Source organism: Phalacrocorax aristotelis, chromosome 12, assembly GCF_949628215.1.
Source record: "Phalacrocorax aristotelis chromosome 12, bGulAri2.1, whole genome shotgun sequence".
Taxonomy (NCBI): Eukaryota; Metazoa; Chordata; class Aves; order Suliformes; family Phalacrocoracidae; genus Phalacrocorax; species Phalacrocorax aristotelis.
In genome coordinates, this window is record NC_134287.1 from 17,228,872 (window position 1) to 17,241,851 (window position 12,980).

Consider the following 12,980-nt stretch of genomic DNA (forward strand, 5'->3'; position numbering starts at 1 on the left):
CTAGTGTCTTTTTAGCAATTTGGCTGTGGACTTTAACTTTTATTCAATATTTTCATGTGAGAGAGGGGTAAATATTGGCTGTGTTCTGCAGCCCTACCATGTATTTACAGCTGCCACAGATGATGAGTCTAATGTGAAAATAGGGACTGCAGTTATGAGCAGCCCTGTGTTGAGTGGAGTTGTGCTGGTAGGCTTGTGGAGGTATTCAGAAATACTGGATTAAAGCATGCTGTGAGATGCAAAGTGATACTGGGATGATCCACCTAACCCGAGAGATAGCTCCGCTGGGGTAGTTGTACTCCTCAGTGTTTAAAACATCCTTCAGACAGATCACCACGTAGTAGTTTATACTAAGAGAAAGGACTGAAAGTCACTCATAGCAGAAAGGTAAAAATGTGTGACTAATTCCTGCTGATAGAAGCACCGTGTGTAGCTCTGACTTTCCTAAAGACGTTTTCTCTCTCCCTTCTGACTCCTGAAAACCTGCAGTGTTATTTGGGAACAGATAGTCATTGTTAAAGTCTTAAACAACAAAAAGCTGCTCTAGGAAATGCTCCAGTCACAGAAAACAGGTCACCTGTGCCCTGAGTGAGATGCTCTAACTAGTGCCACCTGTGCCCTGGCCTGCCGGTGAGAGTTGGCCTCCCTTGTGGCAGCAGTGGAGGTTGGCTGAGCTACTTGGCTCGCTATTTCCTACAATTAACACGTGTTCTCCGGAGGGCCTTCTGAACTTGATGCTCTTGTCCTGTGCTGCTCTCAGGCAGCTTGACTTTCAGTTTTATAATGGGACGTTCTCCCTGTGCCCCATCTAATGTGTGTCTGGAGAGATTTATGAAGATCTGAAGAATTTTGACAAGATATGGCGCTTTGTTTAGTGAAAGTGTCAAAAAGAAAATGCCTTTACTCGCCTCCTGTGAGGAAACTGCTGTGTTGAATGACATGTGATACTTCCAGATAAGCACATATGTACTGATACGTAACATTGTCTTTATCTTATATCTACAAATCTGTTAAATTGCACATTTTTTTGAAAATAAGTTTATCGAAGGATGGAAGTGCGCTGACTGACTTCTGTTTTCCACAAGCACTTCATCCTCGTAATATGACAGAGAACGTGTGCAGGAATCAAAGGTTGTCAGTGAGTTCCCCAAAGCCAATGACGTGAAGGGCACAGACAAAGAAATTGCATAGTGTGCAGAATAAATTGGAAAAAACCCACCCTAACCCAGAAAAGTGAAAAACTAATTGGTTTTCACTGAAAGGTTACACCTTTCTGGATACTCCTTTCATATGTTAATGTAGACAGCGATACAGTCCAGTTTTCCATTGAGGCCTCCTGTGGAAAATTAATTTTCAGGTGGAAATCTTTTATGAATGAGTTCCAAGGAAAAAATCAAGATCCTCCTTACAAAATGCAGCACCTTTTGAAAAGATTCCCATTCGAAAAAAATTGAATCTTTCATTGAAAACCTATTTCTTTTGAAGCACCTTTTAACCACTGCTCCTCTCCTGCTATTTCAGCAGCCGTTGCCTCCACTGGCAGTGAACATTTCTGTCCTGCGAACATCTCCTTGCACACCTCTTCATAAAAGAAACACAATCAAATAATTTCTCCTCATGCTAGGAGAAGTCTTGCATAACATGGAAAATTTTCAGTTGCTGCTTCTAGAGTTGTCCTGGTCCTTTCCCAATGAATGTTGTATTAATATTTATAACTTTGTGTCTACAGTATGACAAATGTGTTACCAACTCTGTTTAAAATGCTATTTCCATAATAATGTTCTCCCTGATTACTCCCTGTGTGCTTTTTTTTTTCCCCCTTGTGATGAATAGTAAAATCTAGCATTTCATTTTTCCTTAACAATGATCAGCAGTTGGTGCCAGTGCCAGGGTGCTGGTTGGTGGAGTCTGGATGTTCAAATACAACAGGAGTGGGCATTGGAGAGCAGCCCTTTGCAGTGCTGCACTTCTTAGATCAAGCCAAATATTCTTAGACCGCTTTGAATTAGGATGTTTTCCCTGATGTTAAAATAAAAAAAAAATCATAATATCCCATGAATTCCTGCTTAATAATGGGAAATATTACTTCAAATGCCTGTTTTGATTTCAGTGCTCAAAAGCCTCCGTATTTAATTGACATGGTGAAAGTCATTGACAGCTCACTTTTTAATAGTAGTCGTCTGGTGGTTGTTTTCAGACTCTTGGAACAGGCACTGTTAAAACATGAGCTTAGCTCTAGTTTTCTATGTGATTTTCATAATTGTAAATCAGGATTAGCTTCCTATAGAGTAATGGAACCACTCCAGTGTAAGCACGATTACAAACAGACCTGTTGGGACTCAGCATTTCCACAGAGTTGGTTTTTATTTGCTTTAGACACAGATTGGTAGCGGTCCCTTCTAAAGAACTACCACTTTGCCGTGGTGGTGGGGAGGAGGTGAAGGAGAGCAAAAGACAGGCGCTGGGCACCCCACAGCTCCTGGGTGCCTCCCAGCCAGAGAAGGGAAGCGGGCTGAGGAGATGAGCATCGCTCCAGTTAAACTGGGAGTCCTTTAGAGCATCCTTGACCCTGCACATGGGGTTCTGACAGGAGAATCAGGAAGTGCGTGAACCTTATGTTCTCTTGCTGCATGATACAAGCAGTGGTAAAAAAGCAAGAATGCAGATGTTATTCACACCAGGACCCCAGGACCTTTCCTGCAAAGCTGCTTTCCAGCTGGTCAGCCCCCAGCCTGCACAGGTGCCTGCGGCTGGTCATTGCCAGGGCTTTGTAGTTCCCTTTGCTGAACTTCACGAGATTCCTTTTTCCCATTTCTCCAGCCTGTTGAGGTCCCTCTGACAGGCAGCACAACCATCAACCCGTACTCCCATCGTCTGCACTTCCCTTTAGAGTTTATTCCTAACTGCAAAAGCAAGCTGTTCACACAAAAGCATAAACTTCTATTTACTTTGTTGCAAAGCTCGAAGACCTAAGTATTTTTCTTATTTCTGCAGTGAAACTTTTTGGTGACCTGAACAGAGGTGATCATCAGTTCAGATGTTGCTCGCAGCAGCAGTGTTCAGCTGAGCTGCTAGGAGGATACAAGAATACTGTATAATGCACCTTCTTGAACTAAAAGCGCAGCTCTTCAACATGTATGAAGGATGGTGCTTTCAGCTCAATGACTTTCAAATTCTAGGACTCTCCAGGCTTCCTTTACATATGGAGGCTATGAAAGAAGATACATCTTTCATATGTCAATAAGATAGCTTAAGATCCACACAAATTCACGCAATCAAAAATGAAGTGTGTCTAAGATATGGTAATAGAAAACAAAGGTCTGAGAGGAGAAGAAAGCAAGCAGTTGACCATGTATCTCCCTTTCTGCTAAAAAAATGTTCAAATAACTTAATGTAATCTTGTTAAAATGGCTGCATGAATGCAACCAAAGCAATAATTATGCTCGAGGCTGCTCCAAGTGCATGAGTAGGGAAAAAGGTTTATTCAGAAACTAGAAGGAGCTCACCTCAGTGTAGGCAGAAGTCAAGCTTTCCTTGTTATGGGCTTGCTATGGGTATTGTGAAACATTTAGTTACTCGTCTGTTGGTAGTGCTGGGGATTCATGATGTTCTCTACATTGCAGGATGTTCAGGTGAGATTGTCCTTTCCCCAGTTTTTCTACCTGCACAAAGGACTAAGAAAATAGAGCTCTGAATTTCTAAACGATAAGCTCTAGCCCTAGCAGCCTCCAGGGAGGCTCTCGTAAGTGGGGTGGGAGGGGAGCTATAGAAGGGAATGGAGGGGGAAACAGATCTCAGATTTCTGCCAATATAAAGTAGCCAGCTGCGGGGAAAGGGGAGCACAGCCATGTCATGACAAATGTTTTCTCTGTTTTTTTTTTTTTCCCTTAGCTTCTCGGTGGAAGCTACATGTAGAGAAAATAATGACAGTGCTGCTGAGTGAAAAATGGGAGTTGCAGCCTTAGAGTAGAAAAAAATAACCTCAAAAACTCTTTCATGAAGGTGGCAGTACTTCTGCAAAATATCTTGGCTAAATGATTTGTTAAGAGACCGTTTTTTCAGAACTGAGCTCTGTCAATAAATAAAAACAGATTTGTTTGTTGGACCACCCTTTGTACAAACATAGGGGGTTTTAGCCACTGGAAGATCCTGCGCTAACAAGATTGCGGTGCAAGTTTATTGATTGAAATATAATGACATCTCATCCTCTCAGGAGATAATCCACTTAGAAAATAGTGATACCTGACAATAGTATAAAAAGAACTATTACAGAAACTAGTAACTGAACTGAGGTAGTATCTATATAGGACTAACAGATATGAATGCGTATATACATTGATGTACATGTACATATTACATGTATATATATGCATATGCACACGTATGTGTGTGCATATGTAATGATCTATATATTCTGTGTATATTAATTTAGACAATAGAATCAGTTCCAGAGTGAACCCTAAAAACTCACTAGCCCACGTGTCTGGTGTTGAGAATGAGAGATCCTATAGCGCTTTAGCTCCTGCGCACATCAGGCAGCCATGGTATGTTTTTTCTTTATTGCTATCTTCTTAATAAACCAAGATGTGGAACAAGGTTAAATTGCTTTAAAATTACTTAAACCTTTATTGAGTTTTGGTGGATTGAAAGATTATATGCACAAAAGACCCAGACCCCAGATACAGTGGAGCTTCATGGCGCTTGGATGGTAAGCACAGAAGCACAGGTAAACCACTCATGAGAAAATATATCAACCTGAAGTCTATGGTAAAATTCAGAGATGTATTCTACCTATATCGATACGGCTGACCTAAATTTTTTTTGTGTTAAACTCTTCCAGGATGGTTTCTCATTGCTTCCAGTCTCACTTCATCATGTTTTTAGAACGTGGATGAAATTGAAGAACAATTCAGACTTTGCATGTATCAAAACTTTAAGAAAGTTCAGCTCACAGTGTGAGATCAGGCCAGATAAGTTTTACTCATATATCCTGGAAAACACTTATGGAAGGAACACAGATGCCACATAGATCCCTCCCGTGTTTGGGGAATAGCTCAAGGAAGCATCTTCCTTGATCACTGGAGTGAGATCTTCACCTTATCTCTTAGCACCCTAGTACGAGCGAAGTGTAGGGAACGAGGTGGGCAGGAGGGGGGGGATGAGAGGACAGAGGAAGGCAGCCTGCGTGCGTCTGGTTTGAACGCCCACTGCCATCTGACTGTCTCTGCAAAAAGCGCTCTGAAACAGCCAATTTCTTTTTACAGATGCAGAGTCCTGTTGCTTTATTAGCAGAGTACAGAGCGCCATACAAGGGTGCGGTGTCAGGGGTCAGTCTGACAGGTGTCACTGCAGAGGAAGGAATATAATGAATGGGAAAGCACAGGAGATCTTAAAAGTGGAGCGAGCAAGGAAAAGGCAAATTTCAGGGTGAAAACCTTGCCCAAGCAAAGAGGCAAAAACTAAGACTGGTTATAAAAATGAGAGGCACGTGTGAAGATAGCCTATGGCCGCCTGGGCTGCAAAGGGGACTTGAAGCTCCCGAGGAGAAGGAAGTTGTATGAAGGTTGGAATATTATCAGCTAATGATAATAAAGGCTGAAATATTATTACCTTCTGACTGTTAAATCGCTGCTGTCAGGTGAACCGTTACTCTCTTGAGGTAAAAACTAGCACTGGATCTTGGGAGCCTTAGCTGTGGACATAGACAGCTGTGCGATTCCCTACCTGTTTTGCTTATTGCTAATTCCAAATGCTTAACATTATTTTTAAAATCTCAAGCAGCACGAGGTTATGTTCTAGCACTTAACCTGAGCGGAGCTTTCTGGTTATAAAGCGGTCCCACAGGCAGCTTCTATGAAACTCCTGGCTGGAACAATGCAAGACCAACCAGGTAATTCAAGGTCATTGCATTTTACCTCCATACTAAGATTAGCTGTCACTGAAATCAAGAGGCATTTCCTCTGATGACTCTAGTAGGAGTCAGGCAAAAGGACATTGCCACTGCAAGCAGTGTTAGCTTGCACATGCGCTGTGTATTCACTGGCCAGTTTGAGACTATGTAAAACCTTTCCTGCCCAGATTTCGTAGGTCTGAGTCTTGCAGTCTTAAGGTGATGACCTGTTCAACAGTATCTAAGAGCATGGTGAATTGAATGAAACTGAGGCATCTCTTTGAAGAGTCCTGGGTTATGAGGACAGAAGAGGCATCTCTTCTGTAAAATCAATGCTTGATTTTTGACTGTCAATAACTTCTCTTCATTTTTGCACCAGAGGCCGCATAGCATTTGAAGCAGGAACACACTGCAGCCTCAGTGCCTAGACACATCCCAAGTAGGGGTTTCCATAAACTCGTTTGTTTTGGCTCTCAGGTCCTCCTAAGCTCAACCATCTGTGCAAAACTGTTCTATGCCCCGAGGTGTTTTATTACTCAAAAACTGGAAGATGAAAAAATGAAGTGGCAAATACATGTGCAGACTGTGGACTGCTTCTTCAGCCTTTTGTCCTTTATTTTGATAATAAATCCCAAGTCTAACCTTTCCTCCAGGAGGAATTATATTTATACAAGATATGAACCCTTTAAGATAAATTGAATTGAAATATACTGAGTTATTTTAACATGTCACCAAAAGATCTTTAATATGACCTTGACATGGTGCCTTACTTTTAAATTGTGTTAAGTTCAAAATGCCAACCTCAACACAGCACTTACACAGCTAATTCAAGGTAGAGGTGGAAACAGTTGTGCTGTGTTTAAAGGGTTTGTGTCAGGGCTGGTTTTACTCTAGTATGAATTTTGCTTAACTCAATGGATTCAATTTACTAATTGATTCTGCAACCATTCAGATGGTGTTTTGACAGATTTTAAGTGGTAACATCACTCTTCTGAGCCTCTTCCCCTGTTTTGTCCACTCAGCTGCCTGCTTGGATGTGTTGGTGCAGCTGTTTGTGAGGCCACTTGGTGAACTGGACTTGGGTTAAATGTAGCCCAAAAGAAAAAATGGGTATTTCATGTGGTTCAGCTCTTGGTTCTGGTGAATGGAACCACTACTCAGCCACAACAGAGGAGGCAGCGTGGGGATGGGGTACTTAAGCCAGCAGATCTGCCAAAAGAAAATGCTTGTCAAGCTGTTCCTTGGGAGGTTTATCTGGCAACAAGCGATAGTCCTAAATCCCAGGGTAAATTTGTCCACACTTTGCAAAATATCTGTTCCATCCTCCTATATTTATCAAAACATGCCATATCTGTTAGTGTACTTCCAACACGGAAAAAATATATGAGCTGCGTTGACAGGATGGGAATAGCACGTAGGTGTACTAGTAACCATCACTGAACATCTTGTCTGGGAAACGGCAAGATGTTCCCGCTGTGCTGTGAGCCAGCTGCTGCTTTCCAGCACCACCCAGCCCCAAAACCCAGACTGAAGGTGGGGAGGGGGATCCGATTCGCACTCCTCCTCACCAGGGCACGAGAGGCTTTTCCAGACTCATGTCCCGTATGAAGGTGCGCAGCTCCCCACACCGGCTTCCGCAGCACCATGAGGCTGTATGCCCTTAAGCAGGAGCAAATAATCACCCCTCACACATTCCTAGCTCTTTTATCCTGAATATGTACTTTAAATGCTTCAGGTATATCCAGTCCCAGGGTGGACAAGCTGAATTTGTGCCCAAGGTACAGCAAACATTTCTGTGCAGCTGAAAGGTCTGTCTTACCCTGCTGCAGGTGCTGTTAGAGCTGCTGTTCCTGTTGCTCACTGCTGTGGTCAGCAGACTTACTTGCGGAGTAACTGTGATGGAGGGACTCACACCTGGATGGGTCAGATGATACATGGCTTATGGCTACTCCTTCCTTGCAAAGAAAAGTGTGGGGTGAGCATGCCTCAGCCTGGGGTGCTGGGAGGGAGGGGAAGGCAGTGCTTGAAATGGTCAATTGTCTCATTCCATCTTAGTAAACAGGGAGATATTATTCCTGCATGAAGAAGAGGACAACCGGTTTGGGATCCAATTTACAGACCAGTCCTCTCTCCCTTCAGGTGCTCCTGTGTCTTCTCTCAGCAAAGTTGAGGACCCAGCAAAGGGACGTGGTGGCTTTCAGAGCCTTGTGTAAATCACTTACATTATTTTGGCTTTGCAACAGAAAGTGGGTGATTTTTTTTTTAGGGTGTGGTGGGGTGGGGAATGTGTTCCTGGTCAATTCAAATTTCCTTAATAGCACTTGTAAATAAGAGTCATGAGTAGCTGTGGACAAAAATGGAGGACCCTCTATCAAAAGCAAACTGTATCTCCTTTTATGAAGCTGTGGCCAGCAAGGGGAAGATGTCTGAGTCAGTAGCATCTGCTTGGGAAAAAGCCCAAACAAAAAGCCCATCACTATACTCCAGTGATACTGATAATGTTTGAAATCAAGAAAAGATGGCTGGGTAGTAAAAAGTTATGACAAGCTGTAGAAAATATGTATGGAAAATATATGTTGATTGTGACAATTAAAATTGAAATGAGCCAAATGAAGCTTACTGAAAACTTCAACATTATATTGTTAAGCATCCTTAAAGGAAAAGGACAACAGGGCTCATCTGATGCAAGGGTAGAAACGAACCAAACACTTCAGAAAACACTACAAAAAGATTGCATTTGGAACTACAGGGAGAGATGTTGCAATGAAAACTGTCCATTACTGTGTTTAGATCCAAAACAGCATTTTAGAACAAAAATTCAGGTCCAGAAGTCTGTCTTTTTTGCTGTCTGTGGTAAGAAACATTCAGGAGAGAAATAAACCATATGATAATACTTAGATGCTATCTGTGAACATTCTGAGTGGACTTTTTATATTATTCTAGGTAAAAACACAGAATATCTTTTGCATTCTTTAATCCAATTTACTTGTTAAAATGTATAAAGGATTTTTATATACTAAAGTCCATGGGAGGGTTTAGCCAGACAGTATCATGTTGTCTACAAGCATATATGCTTAGCAAAATAGCAGGTATCATTAGCACACCAGTAAAAAAATTGCACGCATGTGCTGAACTCACCTTGTGCCTAATTTGCTGCTAAATGTATCTTGTTAGGTACCATTTTCTCTAGGTAAGCACTGATCTTTCCTTGCGTTTCAGCAGGAGGTTCATAGTTAAAGTACAAGATAATTAATGGCATAGCTAATCATATCAGATGCTGTCCTGCAAGCACTGAGGGTAAAGCAATTAGGGCTCAGCTAGGTTTTAAAATAATCTGCAGGCTAACATGTTGTAGGGATTGTGCTTGGCCACCAGTGAAACTTTGGAAGTCGGTAGGAAGGATGAAAGTGTTTCAAAAGAGGCATAAATTCAGTGACCCCAACAACAGTGCTAAAGCAGCCATAGCCCTGAGGAGAAGCTTGAAAGATCCTGTGGTTTTGCCTACCAGGATGTCAGGATTATAAAGTTCACCAAATTCGTTTAAAATTGAAGCTGATTGGAAGGGAAAAAAAAATAGGCAAGAGAAGTTCATACAACTTTAACCTCTGAAAATTGTTAAGAAAAACAATAAGAAGAATGGATTCGGGGGTGAAATTTCAAAACCCTTTGCAGAAAACTAGTCTCTGCAGGCAGCAGGACCCTTCTCACTGCTCTCCTATGGCCGAGCAGCTCCTGGTCTTTACCCGGCACAGTGGCTGGGATGGCGCTGATGGGAGCGTCTTTGGGTCTCTGAGGACGCTGTTGGTGGGAGACCTGGGGTGCCTGTGGCCAGCACCATGTTGTCTCTCTGCCTGCTGCACCCTGAAAAGTGACACCAGCTCCAGAAGGGTCCCCCTCAGAGGCGTCCATTTCCCCAGCTGCTTCTGCCATTGCTAAATGCACTCTCCACGAGGGTGCCAGGAACAGCGACCTGAGATGATGTCCTTTGCTCTCTTCCTCTCTCGCTGCCCAACACTTCCTGTATGCTCTGGGCTTCTCACCCCCTTATCCTGCCAATGCAAAATGCCTTATTTCAAAAAGCCTGACTTCCCTGGTGCAGAGCTACAGCATCTTGTCTAAACTCATTTCTTCTTGGTCTCAGTCAGGCGTCTTGTCTGCAGGATGGGCTCAGCTCTGTCCAGGCATGATGTGCTGCACAGAAATGAAATAGTATTTTCCTTTTACTGCTTATCATTCCTGGTGTCCACATATGTGACACAGACTGTCTAATGCATCCTTGCAGCACTTTGTTAATCAAAGCAGTATTTTGCAACATTTTGTTTACACTGCCCACATTTATTATAAGAGAAATTTCACTGGGAGAGAGCAGCCAAGGCAGCAGGAATGGTTACTATAGATGATCATGGAGCTGGGTGAAACAAGCAGGAGTCCAGACTGTGGACGTGGTAATGATATGATATACCATACTAAATTCAAATCCTGAGGCAGTAACATGCAAGCCATTAGTGCTATGAAGGAGGAATTCCTATCAGCAAATGGTGATGGAAAAATCTTTGCTGTCTGGCTTAAACTAGATTTGATCATTACAAATCTGCAATTTACAGACCAAATTAGGCTTTTGAATTGAAAACATTATTTCTACCTTAACATATGGATGTGGAAGCAGAGAAAACACCAGAAGTAGAGGCAGATGGCTTGTCATCTTTGAAAGCAGTTCCCTCAGGAATATACCAAGTTTCAAATGCAATGAATATATGCCAGTTGCCAAGATTTGTTAAAGAGCTCCACAAGTCCCTGCCTCCAGAGCTATGCAGACATGGTCTATGTGAAGAGCATAGCTCTCTAGGTGAATGTGTTTTGAGGCACCTAAGGGAGCCGTTGAAAAATCCCACTGGAATAGAGAGGGGAGTCTGTTCTAGATGCCTAATCAACCCTAGAAGTTGTGCACAGCACTTCCTAGGACAAACAACAATATTATAATTTCCTTCATGCTCCATGCAACTTTTGATGGTATGTCTGGCTCAAAAATATGCTGCCAATGTTTTAACAAGGGCTGTCTACTGATAAAGAGTTCCTGTCCAGCCTTCCCCATCGCCCCCATTGCCCAGAGGTAAATTTCATGTACCAGTGGAAACCTGCAATACAAAGGTAATAAATTTCTTATTTCTTACTCTCTTGTGTGCACTTAAAGCAACAATGAACTTTACAATCTTTTACCTTTCCATGCTAAGCCTCAAGAAAGAACTCCTTCAGAAAGGAAAGGGCATAGGCATTTCTTAAAATTCTCTCTAGTAAGGGAATTTCAGTGCAGGTTATGCTTCACCTCTGGCACAGCAATGAGTTAAAGACTTCAGGCTAAGCTTTCTGCTGATATATATTAGTAAACTCCAGCTCTAACAATGGAGCTCAAAGCAAACCTTGTGTTTACCTTGGCAAGACCCTCACTTGCCTTCTATCCAAAGCTATAAAATACTAATATTAGCCCCGAATCGATTGCTTCTGAGCAATGAGTTTCCAGATTCAATTAGCATGTCATTGTTAATATACACAAGAGTCTGATTCTAAGTATCATTCTTAGTAAAAGATAATGACAAAACTTTTCACTCAAGCAAGAATTGTGTTCATGTCCAAAAAAAGAGACCTTGATACTATGAATATGTCCATGGTGCAGACTGCAAAAATACTGATTAGGTTAAACATAGCTTGGCTGTGTATTTAGCTCTGTACTCAAAACCAGATGATGTACTGCCTTTCACTGTATCTCTTGGCAGAAAAGTAGTAGTCACTGTCCACTAGTCACTAGTTACTGCTCTGCTAGTAAGCAGAGCAAACTGGGGAGTAGTGGGCACCAAAATGATCTGATGCTACTTTGGGTAGGTCTGTACAGAAATGCCACCCGCATGAGCAGAGGTGCTCACCAGGGAGCACTGGGACAACAGTCACCAGCCAAGCTAGCGGTGGCTTGATGGATTTCATGCTGAACAGGAAAAAAGTCATGTTTTCTTTGAAATCGCTTTTTGATATGCATCAGCTGCACAGTTGGACTGGAACCACACGTGTGATTTGGAGTAAGGGATGGAGTATGGTGACTATCAGCGTGTTCCTCTGATGTTTGCACGGCAATGACTTTTATAACTAATGTGACTGGGTGTGCTTGTTGCTCTGCATGATCTCTGTTACCAGCTTCTGATGATTTCACAGAACACGTCACTTGCAAAACTCCAGTTTAGCAGCAAGCTTTTTTCAGAGACCGTTTCCTTCATGTTGTGGAGCTGTAAGCAGGTGCTCAAGCTGATAACAGCCTGCGTTAGCTCTGAGGCACGCACAAACACAGGGCTCTTACTGAGGGGCACAGCCCCGCAGGCTCTCGGTGCTGTGGGCTGAGCTGCTCAGAAACACAACGCAGAGAGAAATAAAACAGTTTTAAAGCCCGTCTCTTGCTCCATGACCTCAAGCTGTTCCTTAGCCTCCACATAACTCAAACAGTCCTTAGGAATTCAGTTGAGGTACAAGTGCCTCCTGTGGCTCACGGTACCCTCCAGCATGTCCACAGCACCAACAACTCATACCCCTCCTTCAACTCAACCGCACCAGGTATCCATGCCTGGGAGAAGGGCCTGGGAGTGCTTCTGTAACTCTGGGGAGTAATGGCTTTTAGGAGTTCTACTGACCCTTTAATGTAACATATTGGCCATTAAATATATACTGCAAAACCTGTTTAATTCTGTCTTTTTGAGTGTGCTTGAGCAGAAATTAATTTTCTATTTTTCATGCCCAATACTGAATGTGGGAAGCACTACATAAAATGCTGATTAACTGTATCAGAAGTAGAAATACCGTTGCAAGAGAATGATTTTTGCTGACAGACAAGGTGGTTGAGTTCATTAGTGGTTCAGTAGGACTTTAGATCTGACTTGGCATGCTTTTGGAGAGCCAGTCCTACCAACAACCTGCTTCCCCTCTCTCCATGGCCATTTGAATCCATCACCTCTTGGAACTGGCAGTTTACAAAAACATGTAGAGAACTGGATATCCAAAAATCCTGTTTGAAAGTGAAAATAGCTGTAAGTGACAGGTCCTACCTTTTAGG